Source organism: Gigantopelta aegis, chromosome 8, assembly GCF_016097555.1.
Source record: "Gigantopelta aegis isolate Gae_Host chromosome 8, Gae_host_genome, whole genome shotgun sequence".
NCBI classification, from domain to species: Eukaryota; Metazoa; Mollusca; class Gastropoda; order Neomphalida; family Peltospiridae; genus Gigantopelta; species Gigantopelta aegis.
In genome coordinates, this window is record NC_054706.1 from 63980854 (window position 1) to 63987006 (window position 6153).

The 6153-nt window shown below is 32.3% G+C and overlaps 1 non-coding gene across 1 annotated transcript; it reads left to right on the forward strand.

The window, feature by feature from the left end:
- Nucleotides 1-303: 303 nt before the first annotated feature.
- Nucleotides 304-376, forward strand: Trnar-ucg. The gene has a single exon. It is a non-coding gene; the product is annotated as a tRNA-Arg (tRNA).
- The last annotated feature ends 5777 nt before the right edge of the window (nucleotides 377-6153 follow it).

Sequence of the window (6153 nt, forward strand, 5' to 3'; positions counted from 1 at the left end):
CGATTTACTGATAAAAAACGTCAACTTTTAAATTTCACTTCTGACCCCAATCGTCCTTCAAGATCTTTGGTGGTCATAAATGATAAAACCTACTGTAATACTGAACTACTGGTTGTAATGTTTGCCCAATTAATTCACTATTATCATATAACCATTCCCCACAGCTAATATAGCGTATAATTTGGGCAATTGTAAATTCTTAAAATAGTTCCCCTACTTTTTTTTAAGAGTATATATATATTAAGCACGTTTAAGATGAGATTAATCCACCGAGTTGGCTAAATTGATGAGATATTTCTGTCTGGCCTCGTGGCCTAATGGATAAGGCGTCTGACTTCGAATCAGAAGATTGCGAGTTCGAATCTCGTCGGGGTCGTTTGAAAAAATATTTTTGTAATTTTAAAAAATAAAGCGTTCTTGTCATTTCAGTTGAAATTGGGTAACTGACAAAAAATGTGTTTGTTCTTCTCAAGTTCTCATGGCTATTTGAGGTGTTTAAACTTTATTACCACATTTGGTTTAAAGATGAAAGATAAACCATACCTTTCGAATGATGGACATCTTTTATAGTGGTGTTCTAATGATCTATTATAATCGAAAATTGATCAGTTTGGTTTACCGATGTGATGATCGATTGTAACAAATCCATAATTGATTGTGTGGGAAAATGTTAACTGTAAATGTTGCCCAAGTTTAGATGATGGACTTCCCTGCACCCACCTGACTTCCTCGTGCTCTGTCGCCAATAAAGCTGGTCTGACTCACGGCACAACTTAACGACCGTCGGCACTAGGGGAGCATAGTAGGTGGTTACAAGTGCCTCTTAACAATGCCAGAAGTAGCCGAACTACTGATCGCTCCGTGCAAAAGGTGTGGATGAGAGTTTAAAAGAGAGAAGAATGAGTGATTGTGTGAGTGTGGATAAGAATTAACAATGGCTTATTTAATGTACTTGTTTCTTATTACAATGCTGTTATTGTCTTTAAATGTAAATGGATTGAGGGATATTGATAAATTAAATTCAGTGTTTGCAAATATTAAAAGTAGACATGCTAATGTTATTTTTCTGCAGGAAACATTTTGGGATAATAATTTTATTGAAAGATATAAACACTTATGGGATGGGAAGATATTTTATAATAATTGTCCATATAAAAATAGAAGAGGGGTGGCAATATTGATTTCTAAAGAATGTCCTTATAAATTTACTTTTAATAGTTGCGACACTGAAGGCAGAATTTTAAAAATTAATGCCAAAATTGATAATGATGAATTTAGTTTCATTAATGTATATGCGCCAAATAATATTGATGAAAAGGTTTGTTTTTTCAATGAATTAAATAATTTTGTGAATAATAAAAATACAATAATGGCTGGAGATTTTAATGAAATATTTGATCCATCTTTAGATCTTGGTATTAATAATACAACTTTCAGTTTGAAAAGTAGCAATATATTAAAATCTTTTCTAGGTGATTTTAATTTGGTTGATATTTGGCGTCATAGGAATCCAGGAAAGAGAGAGTTCAGTAGATCACAGATTGTTGAAAATGTTTTAAAACAATCTAGAATTGATTTCTTTTTACTTTCTAGGAATATATTACAGTTTGTCATTAACTCATACATATCCTATACTGCTTTTAGTGATCATGATTTTGTGTCTCTTAAACTTGATTTTTCTCGTGTTGAGAGGGGTCAAGGTATATGGATTTTTAATAATGAATTATTGCAAGATGAAAATTTTTGTAAAGATATTACTGATGTTATTAAGAATGAGTGTGATTGTCCTTTGTTTATGACTGAGCCTCTTGTTTGGTGGGATAATTTAAAATTTAAAATGAAAAAATGTGCAACTTATTTTGCTATCAATAGGCGTAAATTAGAAAATGATAAATATTATTTCATCCAAAATGCTTTGAGACGGGAATATGCTAAATTAGCTATAAATAAACAACATGATTTAACATATTTAGTAACCTTACAAGATGAATTACAATTAATAGAAAAGTCTAAGTGTAATGGTGCGATTTTGAGATCTAAAGTACAGTGGCATTTAGAATCTGATAAAAATACATCTTTTTTTCTTAATTTAGAAAAAACGAAACAGGAATCAAATTCAATTAAAGAACTTAATACAATTAAAGGATTGTCAAGGAAAACTGAAGATATACTAGAATGTGCTCATGATTTTTATTCTAAATTATATACCCAAGATGATATTGACTTAGATAAAGAAGAATATATTTTAAATTTAATAACCAATAAAATAACTGAATCTGAAAGTGAAAATTGTGATAAAGATATTTTGATTGAAGAATTAACGAATGCGTTGAAAAGTATGAATAAAAATAAATCTCCTGGTATGGATGGTCTAACGGTTGAGTTTTATGTCAAATTCTGGGATATTTTAAAGCCTTTGTTTCATAAAGTTGTTATGTCAGTTCAAAATGAAGATCATTTATTACGTAGTATGAAAAAAGGGATTATTAGTCTTTTTTACAAGAAAAAGGGAGATAAAACTAATCTTAAAAAATTTTAGGCCCATAAGTCTTTTAAATGTTGATTACAAAATCATTTCTAAAGTTCTTTTAAATCGTCTAAAGTTAGTAATATCAAATATTATTTCCCCTGAACAAACATGTTGTGTTCCAGGTAGAGATATAGTTGACAACATTATGTCAGTACGTGATGTTATTGATTTTGTAGATATAAATAAAACAGAGGGTTTTTTAATTAAAATAGACCAAGAGAAGGCGTTTGATAGGGTTTCACATAGTTTTATAGTTAAAGTCTTGAATAAATTTAACTTTGGTAATAAATTTATTTCTTGGATTAAAATTCTGTATAATGATATTAAAAGTAGTGTAAAAATCAATGGTCATTTAACGCCTTTTTTTCCAGTTACTAGAGGTGTTAGGCAGGGATGTCCAATTTCAATGATGCTTTATATAATTGTTGCCGAACCTTTAAATAATTTATTAAAAAGTCAACAAGATATTAAAGGGATAAAAATAAATAATGAATTTAATTCTTTATTATTTCAACATGCTGATGATACTACTATCACTGTACAAGATGCTCAGTCTGTTGAGGTGGTTTTTCACACTGTCGATTCATTTTGTCGTGCTACGGGTGCAAAAGTTAATATTGAAAAATCAGAAGTACTTTGTATTGGTAAAGCTGTGGAAAAGATTTCTCATTTAATATTCCTGTTGCTATTAATAAAGATTGTGTCCAAATTCTTGGCATTTATTTAGGACCAAATAAAACTTTGTGCGAAAGATTGAACTGGAAAACAAAAATTGAAAAATGAAATCATTAATTAACATGTGGAAACAAAGAAAACTTACTTTAAATGGTAAAGCGACAGTGTGGAATACCTTATTAACTTCTAGATTATGGTATATAATTAATGCAATTCATGTTCCTAGGTGGGTTGAACAAGAATTCAGAAGTTGTTTTGTAAATTTATGTGGGATGATAAATACCATTAATAAAATATTCTACAATTATTGGGAGTAAAAGTTCAGGTGGGCTTAATATTCAAGATATCTCTTTGAAGAAAATCGCTTTTCGTATTAAATTATTAAAGAAGTATTTTAATAATGATTTCAGTTCTGTTTGGAAACATACAATGTCTGAATTTCTTGGTAAATATATGAATATGAACTTATCTTTTAATATATTTAATATGGTTTTTGATGAACCAGCTTTGGCTACCATTAACCTTTTTTATGCTGAGGTTTTGTTAGCATGGGACAATATTTCAAAGCGTGAACGCTTTTTCCCCTTAGAATTAGATCAAATATTGTCTCAGCCAATATTTCATAATCCATTTATTAATTACAAAAATAAATTATTATGTTTTAATTCTTTTATTGAAAGTGGTATTATAACTGTGGCTGATATTGCATATGAAGTTGTACCGGGATTTTTACCGGTATCTGCAATTGTTGAAATTATTAAAGAAAAATATCCTGATATGTTGGCAGCAGAAATTTCTACTGCTTATTATGTAATTCTGAACTCGCTTCCTGATGAATGGAAACAGGCTATTTTAAATAATATTAAAAATTCGTCACAAGTTAAAGATTTGTTTTTGATTAATAATAATGAAAAATAAATGTAAGTAAATTTAATGTTAAATTAATATATTCTTTATTAATTTCACAAAATTTTAAATTACCTTCTTGTTTAGAAAAATGGCACGATTTGGGTTTTTGTTATAGATTGGAAGCCAGTTTGGAAAATTATACATTACTGTGATAAGACTTCGGAATTTGTTGACTTGGATTTTAAGATTGCTCATAACATTATTTTCACATACTCTAAATTATTTAAATATGGCAAGGTATCATCTAGCCAATGTCCTGTTTGCTTTAAAGAAGAAGAAGATATGTGTCATTTATTGTTGTATTGTGATGAACTTTGTGATTTAATTTCTATTTTTCATGAATTATGTATTTATATGTTTAAGGATACTGGTTTTTCTTTACAATTATTGAAAAAAATGTTGCTTTTCGGGTGTTATTTTAAAATACAAAAATGCTCAAAAGAATTCATCAATGCTTTGCTCTCAATATATAGAATATCTGTTTTCAAGAAGGCGTCTGACTTCGAATCAGAAGATTGCGAGTTCGAATCTCGTCGAGGTCGTTTAAAAACAATATTTTTGTGATTTTTAAAAATCTAAAACATTCTTGTAATTTCAGTCGGGATTATGTAACTGGGAAATTACTTTTTTGTTCTTCTCAACTCACAGTCATATTGACCTATGGCTATTTATGGTGTTTAAAATTAATATTACATTTGATCTAATGGAATGGGAACTCTATTTACGTGCCCATATCCAATAAAGGTTCAAGCACGCCTACCACGGGTCCAGCCTCTGACATCGCCAGTGGGTGGTTCCGGGGCAGACATTTGATCTAAAGATCTTTCAAATAATGGACGTCTCTTATAGTGGTGTTCCAATGATCATTATAACTGAACATTTATCAGTTTGGTTTACTGATATGATGATCGATTGTAAAAAATTCATAATTGATTGTGTGGGAAAATGTTAACTGTAAATGTTCTCCAAGTTTAGATGATGGACTTCCCTGCACCCACCTAGCTTCCTCGCCCTCTGCCGCTAATAAAGCTGGTCTGACCCACGGCACTACATAACGGCCGTCGGTAGTAGGGGAGCATATTGGGTGGTTACAAGTGCCTTTGTCCCTTTAACAATCCCTTTAAGATAAAATCTCGATGTCGATCAACCGTTTGCTCATGAATATTCAGTAGACGCTCAATAGTTGATGACTCTCCGTGTCTACGATCTAGTCTCTCCCTTTTAACAATGCCAGAAGTGCTCCGAAGTGGTCAAACTAAGTCCACAGTTAAAAGCTGGGTCCGTGCTTATTAAACTTTTAGAGTCCAGACTCAATCTCTAATGACGTCACACGCATACAATTTGTATGGCCTTGTCATGGCATTAGTAACTACTGACCGCTTCGAAGTGGTCAGACTAAGTCGACAGTTAAAAAGCTGGGTCCGTGCTTATTAAACTTTTAGAGTCCAGACTCAATCTCTAATGACGTCACATGCATACAATTTGTATGGCCTTGTAAGAGCATTAGTAACTACTGACCGCTTCGAAGTGGTCAGACTAAGTCGACAGTTAAAAAGCTGGGTCCGTGCTTATTAAACTTTTAGAGTCCAAACTCAATCTCTAATGACGTCACACGCATACAATTTGTGTGGTGTTGTCATGTCGTTAGTATCTCAGAATCAGCTTTCGAGTCTAGACTCTAATGACGTCACACGCATACAATTTGTGTGGTGTTGTCATGTCGTTAGTATCTCAGAATCAGCTCTCGAGTCTAGACTCTACAAGGTTTTATAAGCACCTGGGGCCCGTTCCACGAAGCGATCTTAGCCCTAATATTACCTTAGGCGCATAGCTACCCAATGCATTGAAGTTGATCTTAGGGCAAAGATTGCTTCGTGGAACGGGGCCCAGGTCTGTTGGGGAATGACAAGTGTGTGGCACGGATAGCCACTAAAGACAAGCACCTGTCGCGGTCGGAGAGACAAGGACTGGGAGATGTGGAGGTGGACAGCAAAGGAAGTTGAAAGATGGGAGGAGTTGTCAGATCGGGAAGAAATTAG